This window comes from Neodiprion lecontei, chromosome 2 (assembly GCF_021901455.1).
Source record: "Neodiprion lecontei isolate iyNeoLeco1 chromosome 2, iyNeoLeco1.1, whole genome shotgun sequence".
NCBI classification, from domain to species: Eukaryota; Metazoa; Arthropoda; class Insecta; order Hymenoptera; family Diprionidae; genus Neodiprion; species Neodiprion lecontei.
In genome coordinates this window covers 18,345,808-18,371,252 of record NC_060261.1, presented here as the reverse complement: position 1 = coordinate 18,371,252, position 25,445 = coordinate 18,345,808, and the positions used below count along the sequence as shown (strand labels likewise).

The following is a 25,445-nucleotide window of genomic DNA, read 5'->3' as shown; positions in this document are numbered from 1 at the left end:
TACGCTATTTGATGGGGAAGTCTGGTTAAAGTAAACTATTTAAAATGATAAGACTGAATTTATTATTAAGGGAAATATATAATAAGAAGGCAATAATAATGAAAGTCTTATATAAAGAAAGAAATTAATTTAAAGGAAAAAAACAATCACGATTTTATCACTTAATTTGACGTGAAATGCAAAAGAGGCTGTATTAAGATGTGTTTGCACAAGTTATGTGCTCTCAAATAGGATGCAAATGGTACAAAGCAGTAACTGCTGCTTTACGTCCATGAAGTGAACTGAACCCTGATCGGACGAAAACTAGGCGCCCGCTCAGCGGGGTCACTTTTATACAAGGCGGTCGGGCATATGAAGGAGCGCTTAGAGAACCGTCGGTAACGTCAAAGCTCTAGGGGATCTCCCTAGATCGACTGATCGACCCCCGTTTCGTTTGTTGAGGCTAAACGAGATGATCATTGATTTCCAAAGAATCTATCCACGTTGTACGTCTTGAAGCATTATGCAAGAGAGTGATTGATCTTGTGGAGTGTAATAAAATCGTACTTCCGGGAAATACAAATAAAAATTTATTCTTTAATTAACAGAAAAACAAATAACAACGGCAATATAATCGTTCAGTTTCTAAACAACGCCCACTGCATCAAAATCAAATGACGTGAACGGGAAACCCCGAGAAACTGTCATTTAGCAATTCTTGATATACCAAGGATGGATTCCCGCAAAATCGAAGCGTGAAAAGACCGATTTGCAAGATCGAATTTTCAAGATAAAAAGATCAATCTTTAGACTCTTCGTTATAAATCGGACATCCCTCATTCAGATGTTATAGATACGAAATTTTATCTATCATGCTGTTCGGAATACAGTTATTACATATCCCATGTCCCAATACATCTACATTTGTCGAGCCATCGCAATTTAGATGTGTAACACTCACAGAGCGTAAAATAATAGTTACATTATGCGCCAACTCAAAGTAATAGCAATGGCGAATTTACGGTACAAAGATGACGATATTCTTAAAACCATATAATTTATTATATTCTGAACAAGAAGAATTTAAGCTTATGTTGAAAACTAATTTATAACCTTTGGACGGAAACTTTTCGTCAATAACAATAATATTTGGGTTATGTTTGGTCTATATTTATTAAAACGAAAGATAGAAGTTGTATTAAGTAACATTATTTGTAAAATCTGATACCTTCATTTTTCATGAAATCATTCTTGCAAAGAATTCTTGCAAACATCTAAACGTTGAATTAATAATAAATGTTCGATATATTGTTAGACTTTGGAAAATGATAAATTACCAGTATCTCCAACTGTTGGTAAATATAGTTAAACTACTTTTTCACATTTATAGATTCAAAAAGACAGTATTTAGAACTAACGTTGGAAAAAAGGTCAATACATATAATTAATGTGCTGGCATTAAAAGTTTGACATCACAAGTAGTATAATCCAAAGCAGGTCAACATTAAAAAGGTGATTTTTTTGTTGCACTCCCTTGTCCACATTTCATTTGACGTTGTAAAGGTGGGATTTAACCCCGAGTAACCGAAGAGACGTCGATCGGAACGGATAACCGATTAGAATGTGAGAATTGGCGCCACGTGAGCTAGACGTTCATCAATAAAATATGGCTGCTGAGCGCCGTGACGTGACAAACAAGAAAACCCGTAGCCTCTGTCATGCTGTCTCCTCGTCCGTTGTCAACACGCGGTTATGTTGTTTGCCCTTGAGCAGTTCTATGCGTGAGTTATACAATCGCAACCGTTACAAATGCCTTGAGGATAGTTGCGATCGTAACCTCAGAATTAGAAAGAGAAGGAGCAAACAAGGTTACGCTGCTTAACCGTACGTAGATTCCCACTAATTATGGTTATATGCACCTCACGATTAGTAAATTTCTCAGAACCGGTATACTTGGCATTGTCGACGTTGTGTGGTTCACCGATCTAATTATAATGATGCGTCATCAAAATGCTTGGCCACCGGTTCATGGATTTCAGCATTCCGTTGCAATACATTGATGTGCCTATAGATCATTTCACTTTGTTTTATACCTATCATTAAATGAATTATTGCACTTCGTGTGCAATTCGGGAATCCCGGGTCTCCGTATCGAATGGTACAAATAGTGGTCCGCGTTACCTTCCGGAAGTTAGTTCGCTTGGCGGCTGCAGCAGCATTGGGTTGACAAGTACCCTAATTAACATCTGAATCATGTCTGATAGTAGTGATGCCGTCGAGCGAGACGAGACGAGAAATTCGGAGTTCTGGCGGCCGTGACACACGTAGTATCTTGAGTGGCAGCGAGAGAGACAGATATATATATATATAATACATAGATTTATGTAGAGAATATTCTTGATGAATAGATAATTGTACAGGTGTAATAACAATATTAAAACTACTTAAAGCTAAACTTAATTTAAATGCTTGAAAATAACTAAATATGGAAATAACAAAATAATAAAGATATATGGGAATCGAATACAGAGTAATATAGTATAATGTTGGGCTCATAGGACTGGAAATCAAAATCAGGATATTGCATTGATATATTGTTGATATACGCAGACCAGAGCCGAACTAAGAAGAAATCGAAAATAATTCATGCTGAATTTAATAAATGAATTTATTATGTCTGAGCACTTAACAAACCCTGCTCTAGCTGCAAAAAATGTGCATAAAGTTGTGATTTAAATATATTTAGAGTAGGGGAGGAAGTGATATTAGCTGGTAACGAGTGCTAGAGATATGCTGCAGTGAGTCGAAAAGAGCAGCGATACGTTGCTGTTCTATGAATGGGGATATGAAAAATGGAGGAAGAAGGAAGTCGAAAAGAACGTCGCAGATCAGGGTCGAGTTTGCGAAGGAGAAGCTTTTGATAGAGAGGTGATTTCATAAAGAGGATACGGTATGTCATTATGCCAAGAAAATATCTTCGACGATTGCTCACATTTAGCCAATTCAGCTGTAGACGGTAAGAAGTAATGCGTTCATCACGATGTAAATTAAAATGAAACGAATGCACGAGTTTATCAAACGCTGAAGTTTAGTATTTAGTTCGTCAGTTAAATCATTATATACAAGACAACAGTAGTCTACATGAGGGAATACGAGAGTCCTGATCAGTTTAATACGAAGCGGTACAGAAAGTGAGTTTTTGTGATGTTCAAGTTTATGTAGTATCGCATATATTTTCTGCGATATCAAAGAGATGTGGTGGTTCCATGAGAGATCATTGTCAAGGAGGATACCTAGATTGTGGACGTTCGATACATAAGGTAGGGGATTGTTACCGATAGAAATGGATGGTAGAGTAGTCAAATCAATGTTACGAACATAGGAATTGCTGCCAAGAATAATAGCTTTCGATTTTGATATGTTTAGAGTTAGACCGTTCGAACGAGAAAACTCAGCAATGACCTGGGCATCGTGGGAAACCTTGGTCATCGCATCATTTATTTCAGATGGTAAACAGTGCAAATAGATTTGCGTGTCATCTGCAAAGATCATTCGCTGACAATAACGCAAATTGTTTCCAATGTCATTTAAGAAAAGGGTGAAAAGCAGTGGTCCAAGAACTGAACCCTGTGGAACACCAGCTGTAGTATTAAGCCAGTTAGAAGATTCGCCCTGATCATCTATAACGGCTTGCGATCTACCCGTTAAGTACGAGAAAAACCAAGTGAGAGCTGAATCAAGAGAGAGAGAGAGAGAGAGAGAGAAAAGCGTTTATTTATTCGCCCTGGGACAAGTCCCCTCAGGCGGCATATGTATAATCAAGAACGAAAACAGAAAAATTAATAAATACGAAAATAAGTAAATTAATTAATTAATACAAAATAAAATAAAAATAAAACACAATAACATTGATAGAAAATAAATAAAATAAATAAATAAATAGATAAGTAGATGTGTAAATGTGTAAAAATAAATAAATAAATAGGTAGAAGTAAGTAAAGATAGAGAAAGAAACAGAATAGGATTAGTTGAGACCGCCAGTACTCAAGCATAACAACTCGGGGAGTGAGCCGAAAAATAAAAAATAAAATACAGAAATAAAAATAAAAATAAATAAAATATATACATATATAATAGGATTATAGATAAAGACATAGCCGGGGCGAAAATAGTCTCGTGACAGTAAGAAACAGAAACAGAAGGCTAGCAGGGTAGAGAACAATAAACACAATATACATAAAAATAGATTCACTGAAATAAAATAATAAAACAAAATAAAATAAAATAAAATAAAATAGCCTCATATTTTAGACGAGGAAAATAACTACTGCTAAGAATCAAATCTTTGTTGCTCGAGATTTAAGTAATAATCATAAAGTTTGACCTTGAATGTAGCTAGCCTGTCACTGTCAACAATGTTCTGTGGGAGTGAATTCCACAAATAGCAGGCACTGACTATAAATGATTTTTGGTAACAGACCGTGCGGCAGTGCGGAATGCAAAGCCTGGCAATAGCTGCCGTATTGACAGCAATACGTTGCGACCGCGCCTCAGCTGGTTGCAACGTCTCAGCCAAATAAGTTGGCCTACCTGAGCGTAAAATAGTAAAAAGATAAGAACCGATTAAGTATAGCCTCCTATTTCGCTGAGTTAGCCAGCCCAACTCAAGTCGGTGTCCCGTAATATGCTCATCCCTCGCTACGCCTGTAATAAATCTAACAGAGGCGTTAGTAAGTCGCTGGAGCTTAATATCAAGTACACCAGGTAGATTAATATAGACTGCTGAACAATAATCGAGGTGAGGAAATATAAGAGCCGTAACTAACTATTTACGAAGAGAACCAGAAAACAGTTCCTTGTTTATTTTCAAATGGTATAAAACCCTGTTGACCCTGTTGCAAATTACATCAACATGGTCATTCCATGTTAGAGTCGAATTCATAATTAGTCCAAGGTTACGGACCCTGTTGACATACTCGATTGTATAATTCCCAACCTTAATTAGTGGTAGATGAACGGCATCTAGCCTGTTAATGAATTTGGAACTACCACAAAACATTCCCTTCGTCTTTCCGAAATTGATTTTCAAACAATTGTCACCGGCCCAATCATGAATTGCTTGTACATCACGCGAGACTTTACTTACGCCCTCGGCAATATTTGATGGTAGGAATGGAAGGTAAATTTGTAGATCATCAGCGTACAAGACATGCTTACAGTAACGTATCGATGCGGGTAAGTTGTTGAAAAAATGGAAAATAGTAACGGACCCAGCACCGAGCCCTGCGGGACCCCCGAGTGAATATCAACCCAGGAGGATAAATCCCCATCTGACCCCTTGACCGCTTGACGTCGATCACTCAAATACGACCTAAGCCATTCAACCGCCGAAGCTGAGCAGTTAAGAGCTTTTAATTTATCTAACAGCTTCGCATGACAGACAGTGTCGAAAGCTTTTCGGAAATCGAATAGCACAATAAGAGTGATCATCCGGTTATCAATAGCTTTTTTAACGTCATCCGTTAGTTTAATTAAGGCAGACTGAGTGCTGTACCCGTGACGAAAACCCGACTGATAGGGATCCAACAAGCACTTTGACTCCAAATAAGCAGTTAACTCGATGTAAACAATCCTTTCAATACCCTTGGAGAGAGCACAAAGAATAGATATAGGACGGAAGTCGTCAAGCGAGGTTGGATTTTTTATCTTATTGATAGGCTGAATTAACGCTTTCATCCACTCAAGGGGGAAGACAGAATAAGTCAGCGAGTAATTATAAATTTCCAGCACAAAAGGGAGCAATGATTGTATAACCAAACGTAAGTAGCTTGCCGGAATCCCATCACAACCACAGGCTTCAGTTTTCGAGGACAGTAAACATTCTGCGAGATAAGTAGGAGTGATGTGTTTAAAGTAAAAGCGCTCAGAGTCAAAAGCGGACTCGGAATCGAGTACGATTGGACTGACCGTGCAATGGCAGACAGAATTGGCAATCCTAGCAAAATGACTATTAAGTTGAGCGGTCGTGAACTCAGCATGGACTACACCTTGACGCTGCTTGCAGAGGCCAAGATGCCTGAATTCTCGCCATAAAGACTTAGGAGTAGTTAGGGCGGAAAACAGATCTTCATAATAGCCCGATTTAGCTTCATGAATTTCCAACTGAACTCGATTCCGAGCAGCCTTGTACTCGCCATAGAGAGTCACAGAACCAGATTTTTTGAATGCCCTAAAACACACGTTCCGTTCTTTGATACGGTCACGGATAACTTCAGACAACCACGGAGCTGGTTGACGCTTAGGACGACAAGTTTTAAAGGGGGCATAGGTGTCCAAAGTACTAAGCACATGCTCATTAAACAAGGCTACTTTATCATCGATATTCACAAACCTATCGAAAATAGGAGACCAGTCAAGACCAAGGAGGTCACGATTGAAGGACTGCTGGTCAATATTTTTGATATCTCGGTACCTGATTGATCTAGTCGCCAACTTAGGCACCCTAAGCGAGTATTTAATGTAAATAAGCTCATGGCCTGAAAGAAAAGGGGTACCAGATTGCCCATTAGCTGAAACCTTAGCGATATCGTCAACAATACCAAGGTCTAACCAGGTATGTGAGTGCGCAGTATGATGAGTCGCCCGATACGGGATAACATGAAGGCCACTACAATGAAAAATACCTAAGAGTTGACGGGAGTCAAACGAGTCGGAGTTAAGGTTGGCGTTAAAATCTCCTACAATAACGAGATTCTTATATGATTGCGCAAGTTGCATAAAAGCATCCTCAAACTCTGATAAAAAACCAATTTTCGGAGGTCGATAGACGACAGCAAACAGAAGTTTAGAGGCGTTCGGTACGATAATCTCCATAATCAGATACTCAGGCTTGTGACAATAGAGATTAGGCGAGGATGAGATTAACCGCGCATTTAAACTTTTGTGGACATATACCGCAACCCCACCTCCGCCCTTGCCTAATCTGTCGTTCCGAAAAAGGATGTAATCTTGAATCCCGATAACTTCATCGGGAATAAGATCATGAAGGAACGATTCAGAGACTGCTATGACATGGTAGAAACTGTCTGAAAAATAACTGAGAAATTCATCGAAATGCGGAACAAGCGATTGCACATTCGCATGACAGATCGTCAAACAGTCCGAGTCTCGAAGATGTGCGTTGGGTCGAGCAGCTAGGGTAGCAGGTGACGTCGACGTCGATGTCCGTTGCACACGTCACAGAGACGCAGAGGGCTGAGCAGTAGGCAGGTCAGCTGGAGTGCGTATGCGTAATGGCACCTCTCCGGTGGTCTTCTTAATATATATTGTACCCCTCCTGGCCCAAACATATTTGAAGCCGTGTTGACGGGCATAGCTACGTGCGGAGTTCAGGAGCAGTCGCTCTGAGGATGTCAGGGATTCGTCAACAAAGACACGAGCCGCAGGAAGAGAGTCATCGACATCCTTGGCTAGTAGCCCACTTTTAGCTTGCCAATTATCCAGCCACATATCCCTTATCACACAGGAAGTGAAACGAATGATGAGTGGACGCGGTTTGTCGCCCTTAGAAGGAATTAGATAGGCGTGAGCTATATCCCCAGCTGAACAGGAAACACCCAGGGCACCAGCAAGACGTGAGACCATCCCTAGCACAGTAGTGCCAAAAATCTCCGGAAGACCCGTCACAAAAACCTCGAAGTCTTTACTTTGCTTCTCCAGTTGGTCCAGCCTTGAAGAGGTGAGCGGACAAGACCTTCTCAGTGCATTGGTGGAGGAGCATGACTCTTGAAGCGATCCTACCGATGCAGCCAGGTCTGACAGCCTGTTCTCAATCACATCAGAGCGATCTTCGAGGGTTTGACAGCGGGCAGCTAGAGCGGCATTAGACCGCGTCAGCTCGTCAACCTTAGGCACCAGCTGCTGCGTTACTGATGCAACACTGTCGAGCTTTTGCGCACAGCAGTCCAGCCTCTTTTTGATGTCCTCGAAATTGTCTAGTTTTTTTAGGACAGTTTCCATCGCCCTTGAAATGGTACGGAGTTCACTGGCCAGTGAGGTGATTGAGACAGGCCGACCCCCAAAAACACGACCTTCACCCAGTCCTTTACGCACCCCGGAAGTACCGGCGGTAGCTGCGGTACCCGACTCTCGCATAGCCTGACCTGGAGAAAGTCTGCAAATAGTACACATGTACTGAAATGCTCCAGGTACGGGTTTAGAAGACAGTCCCAAGTGTTTTTTTACACAACTTGCGTCAAATGACCTCGCACAGACACCCTGTCAGCCAATGTCTGATTCCGACACGAAGCCGCTGCAGAGACCACAACGTTGCGTCATAGTAAGGTGAGTGTAAATAGATGTTTAGGCAATCTGGAGATTATCAGAGCAGCTGAGGTAAAAACAATGTAAACACTATCACCAACAGTATTAGGATTGACCTATGTGTGCTTGTACGTAATATGCCAATAGACACACATAAAACCAGCTCACGCAATCACACTCTAGCGGCTAACAGCTGAATTAAGTCACTCAAAGTGGCAGTTATAAAATTTCACTTTAAACGATTAAATAAAACACTGAAAGCACAGTTACAGGGAATAGATTACAGTCAGAACAGTGAGAGGTACACCGAAACTCAGGGGATACCACTACACAAAATAAAACCGAACCGTAAAGTCCGAAAAAATATAGGAAAATCCTGCACCTGAGGTAAGCACAACCACTGAAGTTGACAGTTGAAAGCTCGAGAGAGAGAGAGAGATAGAGAGAGGGGGAGAGAGAGAGAGAGAGGGGAGGAGAGAGAGAGAGAGAGAGAGAGAGAGAGAGAGAGAGAGAGAGAGAGAGAGAGAGAGAGAGAGAGAGAGAGAGAGAGAGAGAGAGAGAGAGAGAGAGAGAGAGAGAGAGAGAGAGAGAGAGAGAGAGAGAGAGAGAGAGAGTGAGGGAGGGCGGGAGGGAGGGAGGAAGGGAGGGGGGAGGGAGGGAGGGAGGGCGGGAGGGAGGGAGAGCCCTAGACTCGGCTTGAAGTGCAATACAATGTTTTACTGAAAATAAAAAATTGCAGTGAAGCAAAGTTTAAATAAGTTCAAAAAGTGTGTGAATTGTTTGTGTAGCACATACAGAAATCGGCAATAACAAGGGAATCGTCAAATGTTGATCAACTACGTGATCGTGATAACTGGTATAAGTGGCGCTTTGTTGTAAATGTAACAGAATCTGAATTCTATTTGTGACATGAAGTTCGATGAAAATCCATTAGTAGTGTACAAACAATTTTTTCACTGTAAGTGGATTAAAAGCGAAAATGTGGCATGTAGCTTACCAAAAATTGAGCTGTTGGCAAGTAAAATGAAGGCGCGTGGAAGCGAGGGACCAGAGAGCATGTTACTTGTGAGAATTTTGTCCTCTCTGCCTAGGAAATTCAACCATTTTCATAGTGCGTGGAACTCGATGGAGGAAACAAGGAAAAATCTGCAGAATCTGACAGCTCGCTTGATGGGCGAAACAACAAGATTACAAGAACAAGAAGACGTCTACGAATCATCAGCGGCGTTGGTTACAAAGTCCGAGTGGAATACTATACCAAAAGGTGAACAGCAAACAAGTCTAAATACGATCCACAGGATCGAAATTATAACAAGACACAGACATGCTACAACTGTGGAAATGCAGAACAAGCCACCTAATAAAAAATTGTTTTCGATGTTTTATGTTCGAGACAAAAGGGCACCGAAGTAGTAATTGTTTGCAGAATCGAAGCAATCAGAGTAACGATTGAAATGAAGCATGCTATAATTAAATGCCGAATAATAATAACAACCAAGGAAATAATTCATCAAAACAAGCATTGATAATGAGCAAAAGCGCCAGGGAAGACGATGCCTGAATAGTAGATTCAGGAGCGACAAAAGGTAACAGAGATATCGAAATGTATGTGTATAATAAACGAGTCGAAGTGACGATGCGTGATGTATTGTTTGTACCAGATGCAGTGCATAATTTATTCCCTGTAAAGTGTGCAGGTAAAAAAGATATAGATTATTTAAGAACTAATCAAGGTACGCAATGTTTTTTGAAACGTAACAACAAGACAATAGTAACAAGTTCTGAGTATGCAAATTTGTTTAAATCAGATGAACGCGTTACAATGCCATAAGTGTGTAATTTTTCCGAGCAAGCAGATATAATGAATAAAAATGACCTTAGTACGTTACAATTATGGCATGAAAGACTTTGCCATCAAAATGTTCGAAACGTATGAGAGTTTTTAAAATTTATGAATGTAAAGTTTTATGATCATGATTTCTTTTGTGACGGATGTGCTTATGGAAAGTGATACAGATTAATTTTTCATGAAAAAGTTTAACGGGCGACTAAAGTACGTGAAATAATGTATACCGATGTTTGCGGTGCGGTAGAAGTAGAGTCTGTTGGTAGAAAGTTGTATTTCGTTAGTTTTAAAAATGATTTTTCGAGTTTTCGTAAGATTTATTTTATTATACATGAATTAGAAGTTTTTGAAAAATTAAAATCTTTTTGTCCTGAGAATGAAAGCCATTTAGCCAAAGTTAATGATGAATCTTCTGCTACAACTGAAACTGAAGTCGAAGAGAATGAAACGAGAAAAACGGAGCCTTTGTAATCTTCAGAGAATAATCAAGAACGGTTACGCGATAGGTTATATATTAAACGAACAGATTTTTACGGCTGTCCAATAACTTTTGTTTCACAAAAACTAACATCTACGTATAATGAAGCAATTATATCCGTTGAGAAAGAGTATTGGCGTGACGCGACGATAGATGAGATTAAATCGTTGGATGAAAACGGAACCTGGAGCTAGTAGAAAAACCGGAGATTAAATGGGTTTTAAGTGGCTGATGGGTTTTTACTGAAAAAGTAAAGTTAGATGGTACAGAAAGATTCAAAGCACGGTTAGTGATAAAAGGGTATAAAATATAATATCAAAAAAAATAAGGGTATAAAAAAGGGTACACACAAAAGGAAGGCATAGATTATAAAAATACGTTTTTTATGAAAAACTATGTCTTGGTCAATTTGATATTAAAACGGCCTTTCCGTATGGAAACCTTAACGAAGTACCCTTGGTACGCAGTAAGTCAAAGAATTTCAACCTTCTACTTGAATAACGTAGTATATAATTTGGCAACACCGCATTCCTTGCTTCGATGTATATGCTCACGTACAAGCGTCTAATAATTATATGTATAGGAGGCTGAAGCAACCAGCAATATATGGATTAATCATTTTTTTGGATTACAATGTTTTTATCATTGAGTTAATGAACATGTTCATACGGTTCGCAAGTGCTTTAATTTAGTAACTCACCTTTGAATGAAGCGCCATAATCTATCATACTGCAGTTTTGCCACGTTTGTGAATTGCTAAAAAGTCTTTTTTTTCAGTTATTCCTCCGAACACAAGCGAGTTTTACATGTTTTGGAAAAAGAAAAATATTCATGGGATATTCGTTTATATCTCCTTAAAATTTTATCAAAATTTGTTTGTTAATTTCAACTGGATAAGCGATAAAGTACGACAAAATCACAGGTTCTCATAAGACCGGATGTTAAGTGCTTCGAAATAAAATTGTTAATATCTATTTTCAAAGTTAACCAAAGCTTACAAAAATTTAATTGAGTCATTTTTAGAAAGGCTTTGACATCTCGGCGAATTTTCGACACTTTCTGTTTGTTAATTCATTAACCGAGGGTACTTCCTTAAAGAAGAATTTTATATGAAAAAAACCTGAGGGGTTCGATGACGGAACTTTGCGCGTATGTAGATTACTTAAAAGTCTGTATGGATTAAAACAAGCTCCAAGATGCTGGACAGAGGATTTCAGTAGTTTTATAAAAGACCTAGGTTTTCATTAAAGCATAGCTGATCCATATTTTTACATTTTTATTACTCATCAAGATAAAATTTTACTATCGATATATGTTGATGATGGTTTGGTAGTGGCCACAAATAATAATTTAATAAATCAATTGTTTAAATATTTAGGAAGTTGTTTTTCAATCACAAGCACTAAACAAAACAAAAGTTTTCTTGGAGTAGAAATATGAAGTATGAAAAATGGTTCTCTGTTCATTCATCAGTATAATTACATAACTAAGATGTTAGAGAGATTTAATACCAACGATGCGACATCATACGATGTATCTATGCCGATTGAATGTAATTATAGAGATTACGTAACTCATAGAAATGATTGTACGAAAGCGCCATATCGCGAAGCATTAAGTGCTTTAATGCTCCTACAGATTGTAACTCGAGGCGGCATAAGTTTTGACGTTAATATTGTATCCAGAGAATTAGAAAAACTGAACGAGAATCATTGGTCAATTCTAAAACGAATCTTTCGACATTTAAAAGGAACGTTATATGTAAAATTGTTATATTGCAAAGATAAAAAGTTTGAGGCCTACAGTGATTCAAATTATGCTAGTGAGAAAATCTCACGAAAATCTATATCAGGGACTGTGTGCAAGTATAAAAGCGCAGCCATTTCTTGACAAAGTAAAAACAAACAATGCGTTGCGATATCTTCCACTGAAGTTGAGTACATTTGCGCCGCGTCAGCTACAAAAGAAATTTTTTCGTTGAAGAAATTATTCACTGATTGCAAGATAAACATTGATGATTATATTCAAAAAATATTTCTAAATTTGATGTCCTTTAATAAATTTCTGGAGACTACCAGTGTCCCTTCACCGTTCACTGTTAGCAGAGGAAACATAGCCAAAATAGACCTTGACTTATGTACCAAGTGCGATCTTGCTAGTCGAATGACTCCAGTCCCCCTCGCTGAATCCAACAGGTTGTCCAAGATTAGTTAAAAGTCTTCGTAGCTTAGTTACTCTGAAGCCCAGGCTTGCCATTCTTAGGGGGGGGGGGGGCATTTTCGCAATTATGACATTAAGCTCACCTTGAGCTTATCGAAAAGTTTACTTTTCGTTTTATCGCAAGATTCTCGTACCGAAGTTAGACGTAGTTAGTAAGACTATGGATAGAAAGGAAGAAATTGGTAGCGGGGCGGTTGGATGTTACAATGTGAACTCGCGGCTAGTTATTCACTCTAGGTACATATGTGCAATTCAAAATGAGCTCCTAGTGCTGTTACGTTCGTGAAGGTTGTCTATTCCCGAACGGTAAGGAATATATTTACATTTGAGGATTCGTCGCGAAGAGACACAGTTTTGACATGTGTGTAAAGCTTGTTGGTATGTGTACACATGTGCTATATGTGGATATATTTATGTGAATTAAATTTAATTCACTTAACCACTTAAACTTTACACACATGTCAAAACTGTGTCTCTTCGCGACGGATTCTCAAATGTAAACATATTCAATGGCACACGAAAACAACAATCTTCGAAATACAGGTGATGAGAGAAATTAATGACGTGTAGTCAGGGCGGCTAGGTGGTCTAGTGGAGTAAGTCTCCGGTAAAGCATCTCTAGATACCAAGTTCGATTCCTGGCTCCGTCGTTAATTTTTCAACTCACCTGAAAATTTCGAAATTGTACTCTTATTTGGTAAGGAATATACTGATTCGGCTTAGCTTTTACGTTCTCAAACAACCGAAGGTTAGGATGGGGGTTGAATAACTTTAGGTGTGTTTGGAATATCGATTACATGTTTATTGTGAAGAAGTTGATGGAACAATAGAAACAAATCGGGCAGTTCAGAAGGTAAGTAAGAAGTGAGACATGTGAGGTTGTTGACGTTGGAATATGAGTGGCTTTAGAAACAAACCGAATGGGTATAAAAAAAAAGTGTGAAAATAAGAGGGAGAGAAATGGAATTAGTTGAGTAAGGGCGATAGCGAATATCGTGAGGCTGGATGAAGATAGGAGGACAGAGCTATGGCATGTATATAAAAAATATGGGAAAGTTAGCAAGCAGGAGCAATAGACGTGAAAGACGTGTGAGCGGTACGCTAGATGTAACAGTGCTGTCAACCATCTTTTATCTGTTTTCCGCTGCAAAGTTCACGACTAGCTCGGCCTCTATCCTAGGGAGTTTTTAGTGCTGCCAGTTTGTTTCGGAACGTACACTCTGTATTTAACATGGGGCTTGACAATTATGTTACTTGAATTCTCTAGACGATTTGTTTCAATTTTTATGAATAATCTATTGACTACCAAACGTTGAGAATATGCCATCAATCACCTACATACGATTTACAAGCTGTAGTCTTTTTATCAACTAAATTTTACTACTTCAAAGTTATCAACTACGCCTAACACCGAAACTGTCATGGAGAGCAACATAGCCTTAACTCTCTTAAATGGAAGAGCGAGAAACGGTCGTTGAAGAGGGAAGCGCGAGGGAATGGGGTCACACGATGTTTTATATATATATATATATATATATATAAATTATTCTTATGTAAGCATGTTTATAGGAAATAAAAAGAATAAAATACTTTATGAACGAAAAACTATATTATATGTATATGTATTGTAACGTGGCGTTTCAGAGTCGCCCGTCACAAGGGCACACAACCATGATTATTTCTAGTTTACGCGTCCTCAGCAGGGCACTCCAACCGAACTCGATACAAACTCGGCAATAACTACTCTTAACTAATTCTTTTTTTGTAAATTCTTTATTTCGCGCTTCGGCGCAAGCTAATAAGGTACTTGGACGACAACGATCCCGACCAACGAGAGACCACTAGTTACCGTTTCCAGCTCTCGACGACTTCGCCTACCGACGGTCTATTGGACTATACTGGCTACCTTGGTGCACCTTTATATACACCTGGGGTAGCATCCACCCGAACCTTCCGTATCGCCTCGACTGCCGGTGAACAGGGAGATAAAAATCCTCCCGGCGGCCGAGGGCACCGTTTCTCGAAGAGGAACCAGCCGCCAGCTCTATCGGATGCCGTAAGGATGGCGTGAAGGGCAGACCGTAGCCTGCCATCCTCCGACTTACCGGCCTGGTGCCGGACCGACCCCAAACCACTACGTCCAGGTTGATAAAGCCATCGTTCCGAGGATCGACGCTGCCTTCCTATCGGCAAGGACTAATTGTGTGGGTCGTGGTCCACGGTTTGGTCAACCGTCTGACTGCACGACCTCAGGTACAGGCAGCTAGCTACTGTCTGTGCAAAAGCCGGTGGAGGTGAACAATGAGGCGTCACTCTCCACTCGGTAACTTTGGCCGAGAGGCACCCTGTGTATGCCTCTGTCAAAGAAGTCCCCGATGATAGGCAGCCTGGACCGTAAACCGAAGCAGCTACAAAATCGTACGAGTTGGTGTCAACGACGAAATCGCGAGCAGCACATTACATCACATCTAGCGGTAATTTTGGAAAACGTATGACCACGCAGTAACCAATATTCGCCACAGGGGGATGGCCTATTTGCGGTGGGGGTCAACCCAACCAATCAAAGGGAAGAAGAATCACCTTGCGACAACCGCGAGATCGGCGAGCCGAACTCCGACCTCCTTTTATTCTACGCTTGACCTGCAGAGTGACAGCTGTGTTTTCCGTATCCTCCCGATTATTCTCTCGTCTTAAGCTAGGGGGCGTCCATTAATTACGTGAGGTGTTCAGGGGGGGGAGGGGATCGAACCGAATCTTACTACATCTCACTTGGGGGTGAGGGGGGGTCTTGGCAAATATCACGAAATTTTTTCTAGCAGAAAACGGTGTGAAACTGCGTTATAATTAAGTTAAACTAAAGCTAGATGAAAGTAAACAACGTGTCTTGAATAAAATATGGCAAAATCTGACACAATTCAGCCGACGTTTTGATTAATTTAAAATGAGTTTTCAAGATTATTATAATGCTCACGTCAAAAGACACGTCTTAAAGACGAAAAAGCGCTGTCAGGAACAGGTGGTAAAGTTATGGAACACAGCAAAACATAATTTTCCGAAGAAAGAAGATTTGATTCAGCACGTTCAACATGAGATCAACGAGCTTCTGAGAGAAGCGGCGGAGAGAAAGGCTCGAAATACTTTAGCGTTCCTTCATAAGGTAGGTTGAATCCTTTTTTTCTTTCTTTCATTTCTGTTTCGCAATAGTTCAGTATTTTATAATTTTCTGTTATTTTAAAAATCGTGCACTAACTTAATGTGAATTATAAATACATTTAAATGAGCTTCTGTGTGCAAGCGACAACGGCTTAGAGTGGCTAAATCAGAGCGAAGTTGAAGGAGCAGATGATTGCATTGAAAATCACTTGGATATGTTGGTTCCAATAGTCACTCTTGAGACCGTGCACGAGTCTCCATGGACTGAATTAGAATAAATATTTTATTAATTTTCGTTTAATTATTTATTATCTAATTTTGTCACTGTGATTTAAGATTACAGCAATATTCTCATGCAATACTAGTCTTAAATAAAAATAATTAAGCAAATTGTGTTTTTTTTTTTAATAAATTCAACGCTTTTATACCCAACATAGAAATTTTGGAAAATCTCACGTGAGATTGGGGCAGGGGGGAGGGGGTCGAGAAAAATCTTACAATATCTGACCAAGGGGGGAGGGGGGGTCAAAAAATTCTCAAAACTACCTCACGTAATTAATGGACGCCCCCCTACCGATACCTTTCCTTCTACCGCTATCGTTTTCTACCGTTGATCGTCCCGCTACCGTTCTATCGTTTATTCTACCGTAAAATTTATCCTATAAACTCGTTTCATTCTTTTTCCCTTCCTTCTCAGTTTTGCTAATATTCAGTATAATTAAAAGTAGAGTCAGTTTGTGTGCCTGAAGTTACCAACCAAGGTAAGGCTTCTGCCTCTGTATTGTATCGTTACGAAGTTGCTCATAATTTGTATTCTTTCTTATGGTATTTATCGACTTTGTGTGAATCATGGTCCACGGCTTAAAGTTGCAGTAAGCCGCCGTGTGGCTGCATGATTTCGGTCATTAATATTATATTTATTGTTTCTTGGTTGCATCGTGTGATGCCAGTTTTGTGTGAATCATGGTCCACGGCCCAGAGTTGCAGTAAGCCGCCGTGTGACTGCATGATTTCAGTAATTTATTATTTTCGTGTCTGAGCGACCTCGTAACTGCCGAATAATTATTTCTTCTGTATTTATGATTTTTCTGATTATTTGTGAATTACTATTAGCCTGCTTCTGTACTTTCTATCGTATTTTGAGCCCTATTGGCTTTACATTTCATTTCGTACTCTTTTGTAATAGTAGTGTGCTTTATATTTTATTTCTGTCATTGCTTATTATATTTTTATTTATTTTTGTGCTTATTGTATCATATATCGAGTTCCTTGGAGTACAACCGAGCGTAGAATTAGCCCCTAGATATTACCGCACTTTTTCTTTATTGCTATTGGCAATTTTATATTATTTTTGCCTGTTATTTATTTCTCTGTATTTTGTTAAATTAAGTTCTGCGAATTATTCTTTTGTACTGCGGTGTATTTAGTGTATTTCTTTATTTTGTAAACTCTCCGAAATTCTCACTCTCTCATAATTTTGTATTTTGTATTCTCTCAAAAGTTATGTTTAGGAATTCATTGTTTAATTCCTTAGGTCCGTAATAATTATAAATTATTGATTCTATCGTTTATGAATAACTCTACCGAAAGCTATCTAGTCGATCGTTTGTCGACTTTGTAAATTGTTAACGAATGTCAATCTCTCGTACTGGTTATAATTTATGGTAAATTCGTCATATTATCTACCGAACTATCGTTACGTTGTTTTCTACCGATTGCAGTAAAGTTCTCTCGTTTCTAATTGACAGAATAATAATTTTCGTAGCGTCATTTGCATCTTGGGTAAGATCACGTCGCCCAGTGACGTGTAGTTTTAAGTAAATTCTTGCATTATATCGCATCTCCCGACCTACGTTCATTTTTCTCTGTTAACTGCCGTCTCTCGTTTCAAAGCTACCGTTTACTGCTATTCTACCGAAATTATTGTGAACAACGATCGCTTATTTCATTAACTACCGCTGTCAATACTATTTTATTTGCCTGTCTCAACAATGTAAACTTCTCAACAATATATGATCGATTGACCTGTTCATTTTCCTTTTGATTTGAGTTTATTCTTCATTTTTTTATTTTCTTTAATTCTGTAATTACTGTTAGCTGCCTTGAATACCGCCACTCTACCGGGATGTACGTGTGCGGACCTGAGCCTAGCCAGCCATACAACGGGTTCTCTATTTATTTTTTGTACGGTTTTGTGTTATTTTTATTGATTTGTATTATTGTTTGAAAATCGACGCTAACGCGTCTGGCGCCCAACATAATTGATTTTGTTATAGTTTGATATTTTGAATAAGTAGAGAATCGCGCCAAAGTGTCAACGGTAAGTCCTCATCCGAGGGTCACAAAATTTAGCGTTACAGTATATATATATATAATATAGTTTTTCGTTATATATATATGTATATTGCGTAGTACACGGATGACACTTTCCCTCTTTCAATTATCAATAAATACATATAAATTGTTTTCCTAATACACGCATACCTCGCTTTACGGCCTAGATACGTTCCGGAAAAGTAGGCCGCAAAGCGAAAATCCGCATAATGAATCAATTATTTTTACACAAACCCATACAAATTCAATTAGATCTATTCCAATTTTTGATAAAATAATATAGTGTTTTGTTCATAAAGTATTTTATTCTTTTTATTTCCTATAAACATGCTTACATAAGAATAATTTTTTTTGCCGTGTAACGAAACATTGAAGGCCATAAATCGAAAATGTGCCATAATTAATATAGTGAGCCGTATAATATAGTGAGGGATAGGTGTTATTTAACCTTTCGTGGTCACTCTCATTTTTCGTCTCATAAGAAATACATTAGTTTCTGGAGTCGTGTTGACCGCAGGTGACCGCGAAGGGTTAATAATTTCAAAATCATTTTACTGACCGTAGTAGCGTAACGCGTAGCATGCATGACTCTGGAACGAAAGGACTTGAAATTCAAATCCCCAGCCTTTCGAAGAGGACCTGAGCGGCAACTCCCGAAAACTGTGAGACAGGTTACACCGTTTAGGCGCCAAATCATTGAGTTGCGGTTTGAACTCGGTTCGGTTGTACCCGGGCAAGGTTTTCTGCAGTTTACTTTGTCCTTCGTGCGAATGCAGATGTTTCTATTAAGCATCTTAAGTCGGCTGCAATCGCAAAATGATGGTTACTGGTCCATTCGCTGATCCCTTGCACCGCACAAGCCAGAAAATGTTTTCTGGGGATATACCCTATCGCGCATGGTTGGTTTAGGCAGTAATTATTATTGAGAGGCGATATAAACTAAGAATAATGAAATTGGTTAATTTACTTGCCAGCTGTACACTTAAGTAATTTTCATTAACGATCACTTATTAATTGTTTTCCAAATGACAAAAATTATTTTCTGAATTTGTCCAAATGATTAGAAACATTCACTTTAAAATTGGTTCCAGCAGTTTGTTAGGTATACAGTCCTGCTTCGTTCTTGGCTTCAGGGGGGAAACCAGTTTAGACCGATCGAAAAATCGTCTTTTTTTTATTACTAGGGGCTTCGCCCCTGCGCGCTTCGCGCGCCAACCCCATCTCGGCGCTACGCGCCTCGCTATTTCCTTACGCATTGTCTAGTAGACAGGCGAATTCCTTCATGTTGATTTAATGACAGGTCCTGCACTTGCTGTCCACTTCAATTCCTTCTGTGCTTACTTTTCTTTTTTTCATCAATCTAAGCTTACATTCGTTGGTTGAAAATTGGTGTTCCTTCTCTATTGATATCTGTCTATCTCCTTGACTTGCTGAATTATTTTTGCTACCGCTCTGCCCGTTATTCTCCAAAATCACCTTCTTTATATTTTTTTTTTCTCTGTATTTATGTTGCTGTTCACTCCGTAAAACACCTCTTTTTCTTGTGGTCAACATCTATCATGGTCGTCCTCTTGCCTGGTTATAGGAATATTTGTTTATTATTATTCTCTGCCTTATTTGGTTCTTCGCACTTACAATTTTATTTTCCTCTTTCTTTTGTGATACTTCCGACCATCCACCATCTTCATCGCCTTGTCTGCTGCTTGAAACTCCTCCTTTCTCCATTGTCATCGTAAATCCTGGCTGTCCTTTTGACTGTTTGGTGATATATTTAGATTTACTATTATTTGATTGTTACTTTTCATACTTATTACTCACTATCTGAATTTTATTTTGGTTCTGCAAGACATCAAAGTGTCCACTCTCTCCGTCACCGGTGAAGAGTAGCGAGAATTGTGTTCCATTTTGTGATCCAATCCGGTGTGGATGAATTTGTTCTTCGCGATACTCGATTTAACATATCTTAAAAATTTCCGCAGCTGCATATATTGCATTTTTATTCATATGTGATTTGTAATCACCAGGTCACCTAATCACAGCACCGTTTGACTCATTACCTGTAATAAAACCCGCAAATGTAGACCAATTATCCATTACATTTGAAACGATACTCAGTCTCACCTCTGCGTGTCGATCTTGAGTGCCGTATACACAATACGCCAACGCGCGAAAAAGACAATTCCTGTCGGGAATCATCGTTATAATTTTCGTTTGCATGTTCATTTTTTGCGCGTCAGAAACAGATACCTGTAGAGATATTTGTCAAAGACTGTCATAAACAGCCGATGACAGCTGTCAAAGGGTTTGCTAGATGCTTTTTGTTTTGTTTTCGGTATCTCACCCCACCGCCAACTTCATGCGTATACTATTGTTATTATAATCTTTTTTTACTATTGTTATTATAATCTTTTTCTACGTTCATTTGTTTGAAACTTTTTTATTAGATAGAGAGACATGAATCGTTAGTATAACTATTCAAGAATATGTGGTCCAAATTTCAAAGCAAAATTCCCATTAGTTCGAATGCAATGAGCACTTGAGTGATCGCCCGTCGGTTTTGTGAAGAAGCGCACGGTAATTATAACGGAGCGGTCGCCCAGGCCCTTCTTTTCCAGCTACCTGCCTCAATACCGCTGTGCTATTGAATAATAGAAAGAGGGGAGTTTCGGCAGATGTTATTGTTTGGCATTGGGTAGAACGTTCTCGAACGTTTACGATATTTCGACAGAGCGTCGAGTCTGGTTAGTTGAGCTCCGGCTTTCTTACCGAGAGTTTTCAAAATGTCCTCGTATCCGAAAGGTTCTCATGAGTCTTGCGAACGACGAAGTAGACCACGTAAAAGATCATTCTATGGAAATCAAAACACCAAGAGTGAGTCGAGTGTCAGTGAAGAAGGTGGAGCAACTACGAGCAAAAGAAAACTTTCGACTGCTGCTAGTGAGAATTTGATTGTGAATCCTATACATTGTTATAGGATCATCGAATTTTTCACAGTATTCACTGCTTTGTCGGACATTCTTATTTGCGGAAATTGTAAACAAAAAGTAAAATTTCAAGAAACTCAAAAACGTGGCCTTGGTTTCAAGCTTGTTGTCGATTGCCACTGTGGATCGAAACAAATTAATTCAGGTCTTTTAATCAACACTAGATTTGAGATAAATCGTAGGATTGTATTTGTCATGCGGCTCTTAGGTGTTGGCAAACAAGGGCTAAATTTATTTTGTAATTACATGGACATTGGCAGTGGTATAGCCGAAGAAACATATAATGGAATTTGCGCTCACATCCACGCCGCTGCGAAAACAGTGTATGAATTCTGCTGTAAGAAAGCAGTTGAAGAAGAAAAGAAAGAGAACGAGAAACTCGAGAGACCTATTTTGAATTTGAAAATATCTGGTGATGGAACGTGGAAAAAAAGAGGATTCAAATCACTTTTTGGCGTTACAACCCTCATCGGATATTACTCCGGAAAAGTCATCGATCTGGTTGTACGAAGGAGTTACTGCCAATCATGTACATATTGGAAAGATAAATCGAAAAATTCAGCAGAATATATAGCATGGAAAGAGGATCACGACGAAGAAAGTTGTATGAAAACACATGATGGCTCCGCGGGAAGCATGGAGGTGGAATCGGTGAAAATGATGTTCTTGAGATCGGAGGAACTACATGGTGTCAAATACGGCAATTATATCGGTGATGGAGATTCGAAAATTTTCACAGCAATTCTAAATTTGAATCCCTACGGTAATGAACTAAAGTTGTTAAAAGTGAATGTATAGGCCATGTTCAGGAAAGGATGGGAACTCGGCTCCGAAACATCAGGAAAGATAAAAAACTTGGCGGAAAAGGAAAATTGACAGAGGCGTTGGTGAAAAAGCTCAGCACGTACTACGGCTTAGCGATTCGAAGAAATATAAACAGCGTCGAAGACATGAAGAAGGCTATAATGGCAACTTTTCAGCACATGACATCCACAGACGACAATCCACAACACGACAACTGTCCAGAGGGAGAAGATAGCTGGTGCAAGTGGCAGCAAGCTAAAGCACTTGGAACAGAGCCTGAACCGCACCCTGCCCCATTACACCCCGACGTTCAAAAAGAAATTCTTCCGATATACGAAGATTTATCGAGAGACGATCTGCTGACGAGATGCTTAGGCGATCATACGCAGAATGCGAACGAAAATTTCAATTCAACCGTTTGGCGACTGGCTCCAAAGCATCTACATGCTGGTTTAAAAATAGTCGAGGTTGCAGCATTCTTGGCTACTGCATTATTCAATAAAGGAAATTCAGCCCTTCTAATACTGATGAATGAATTAAATCTCGTCGTTGGCTCACAGAGCTTCAATTATGCCGAGAGCATGGAAAGAAAGCGCGTGACGAGACAGAATAGGCGCAGCTCATTGGAGACGAAGGATGGTCGTATAGCTCGTCAAGCGGAATTGCAAGCTAAAAATGACGCATATGAGCAAGAAGAGGGATTGCTATATGGTGCTGGAATAGCTGATTAACCGGTGAGCATTTTTTATAATTAATTACTGCCTTGAATTTCTCGTTTTCGCTACATTTTATTTCAAACGCGTTTTTCTCGAAACGACTTTTTTTCGACTAGCGTACATTCTAGCTCAAAAAGTTATTGATCAATCGTTCTGAAATTTGGTGTAGATATTCTTTATTCAATTCCACGTAACATGAACCAAATTCGGGGATTATATTGTTATTAAAAATATATGTTTTTATGCAAGAAAGATGAAAAAATATAGTATAAAAACATGACATTGTGTTCAAACACCTCAAAAACATGCAATTTTCATTTCGTTTGATCAAAATTAGGTTCATATTCTTAGAAAATATGTTTTTAATGAAAAAAAAAAATCCCGATGATTACAGATAAAAATTGCGACCTCAGGGATGTACGCCAGCCAAATGCTCGGATGGCAATCGCCCATGGACTGCACGCGGTAACTCCACTATTTCCGGCGGAAATCGTTTGAAAAAATTTTAAAATGTACTTCAAAACATAAATAAAATATCCTCCAAGTTTAAACAATTTGTGATTATTCCTTCCTGGTTAAAAAAAATCATGAAAAACAGAAAAATTTCGACCTCATAAACCGGTTTCCCCCCTTCAGCAACCCAGTAACACCGCGCAGTGTATCTTTACAAGACTATATGGTCGGTACTTATGACCACCCAAAACTACTGACTCTGCGTTCTGGTATGTACATTTTCACTACATAATTTAAGGTCCACCTCTCGATTAGTTGAAAAGTGTTCGTTAAGACGTCATACTCAGATATATGAGCTCTACGGGCTGTACGGACGTTATAGGTATGTCGTTTACGTTTACGACCGGACACTTAAGGAGTTACATTCTAAATTAAATCGCAAAAATGTACTGAGATGTACAATGAGTAGTTTGGGTTGCCAATATCGATTAATTGTAAGTATTAAAGTACACTGGAAAGACGTGAAACAGTCATGTTATAAAATTACAGTTGGGATATTAAGTGGAATCTACAAGGAGGAACTCGATGGATAATAAGATTAATAATAATGATTTGATGTACAACTTACCTTGTCTCTACTCGATTCAGGACCAGCAGTTAGCGGCCGATGATTCTCGTGGAGCGGCAAGGAATCGACGATAAGTTTTAGGGTTTGAGGAACTAATTGATAATTAGACTTTGAGTTTATAGGTGGATTTAAAAAGAATTAAAACTTGAATCTGATACTTTTAGATCATTCAAGATCGATGATAACACTATAAGTTGGATTACAAATTGGAATATGATATTATTTAAAATACTTGGATGAAATTGTACTTCGTCACCTCATAAAGTCTGTTCGCGTACCCCGGCTAGCTTTTAGCTTGCTCCCAGAGCTACTTTGCTGGAGTTTATAATATTTGATATTGAATATATTTTCGCGTGTGGCTCCATGTATATTTTAGAATAATTTTTACCATCGAAATATTCCTGTAATTCAATAATTTTATATTTGAATAATTGTATACTTAAATAATTGTTTGGAAGACTGCACAGGTGTGCAAGGGTGCATTGAGTATTGTTATTTTATACCGGGACAATCTCTTAAAATTTGAAAATAAACTGCGCATGCGCCAAATAATTCGATCTCATTGGTCGGCGAAATCTTCCCAGAGCGATATTCTTGTCTGCGATGCAGGAGGCCAACGTACATAATGTGTGCGTTTGAATTTTCAAAGAGCATAAGCATTAAATTCTGACTGCTCTTTGAAGAATCAACTTTCCTACCCAATAACAAATGCTTCCCAAGCCTTTCCGAGCCACTGCCTCAATTATTTAAGATTTTAACCTCGGAAATTTGTATTAACTACATCGCCGCCAGAAACAGTTTAACAGCTGAAACTCGGGATGGCCAGCCTGCATGAACGGCCGATAACACTCGCGCATGCGCAGTTTATTTTCAAGTTTCACGAGATTTTCCCGATATACGATACCTAATGGCTTTGCTTCACCTCAAGTAAAATAATATTGACTAATACGACTTTTCATCTATGATCAAATATGATCGAAGAAGGCCCTTAAGGCTTCGCAACGTTGCAAGCTGTTGTGCACCATTTCTGAGAATTCAGCCTTCGCGACGTACCGACGCACTGACGGTGGCACAGCATGGTAAGGCTGATGATTATATGAAGGTAAATATAATTATTAAATATAAGTATTGTAACATAGAGAAATAATAGGCATGGTTATGTATGCTATATATCGGTAATGAGATATGAGTATAATAGCCTTGAGTACAAGTGTCGATTATGTCTATGGTATCCTTACCGACAAAACCACTTAGTGCGCGTGGCGTTGGTCTATGCTTTTCCTGAGAACCACCTCTGAGGTTTTTCGATTGATTACAATTAATGCTGAATAGTGCCTTTGAGTAGGTCAAGTTATGATTATGGTAATTTTAAGATTCTGTAGGAGGATGTCACGATTTTCAGTTAAGTCTGGTTTGCAATTTAAATACATAGTTAGGTATGAGTAACTAAACGTCATCTAGTAACTTTTGGTTTGATCGCAACATCCTTATGCCAAAGCAAGGCGTGGTTTGTAAAAACTGTGAATAT

General features: G+C 38.9%; 1 long non-coding RNA gene across 1 annotated transcript; it reads right to left on the bottom strand.

Annotated features, from left to right (window-relative positions):
• Window positions 1-680: 680 nt before the first annotated feature.
• LOC124292934 lies at window positions 681-24,309 on the bottom strand. Its single transcript, XR_006902896.1, has 3 exons — window positions 23,918-24,309; window positions 2,161-2,310; window positions 681-2,044 (listed from the first exon to the last, which is right to left on the bottom strand). It is a non-coding gene; the product is annotated as an uncharacterized LOC124292934 (long non-coding RNA).
• Window positions 24,310-25,445: the final 1,136 nt, after the last annotated feature.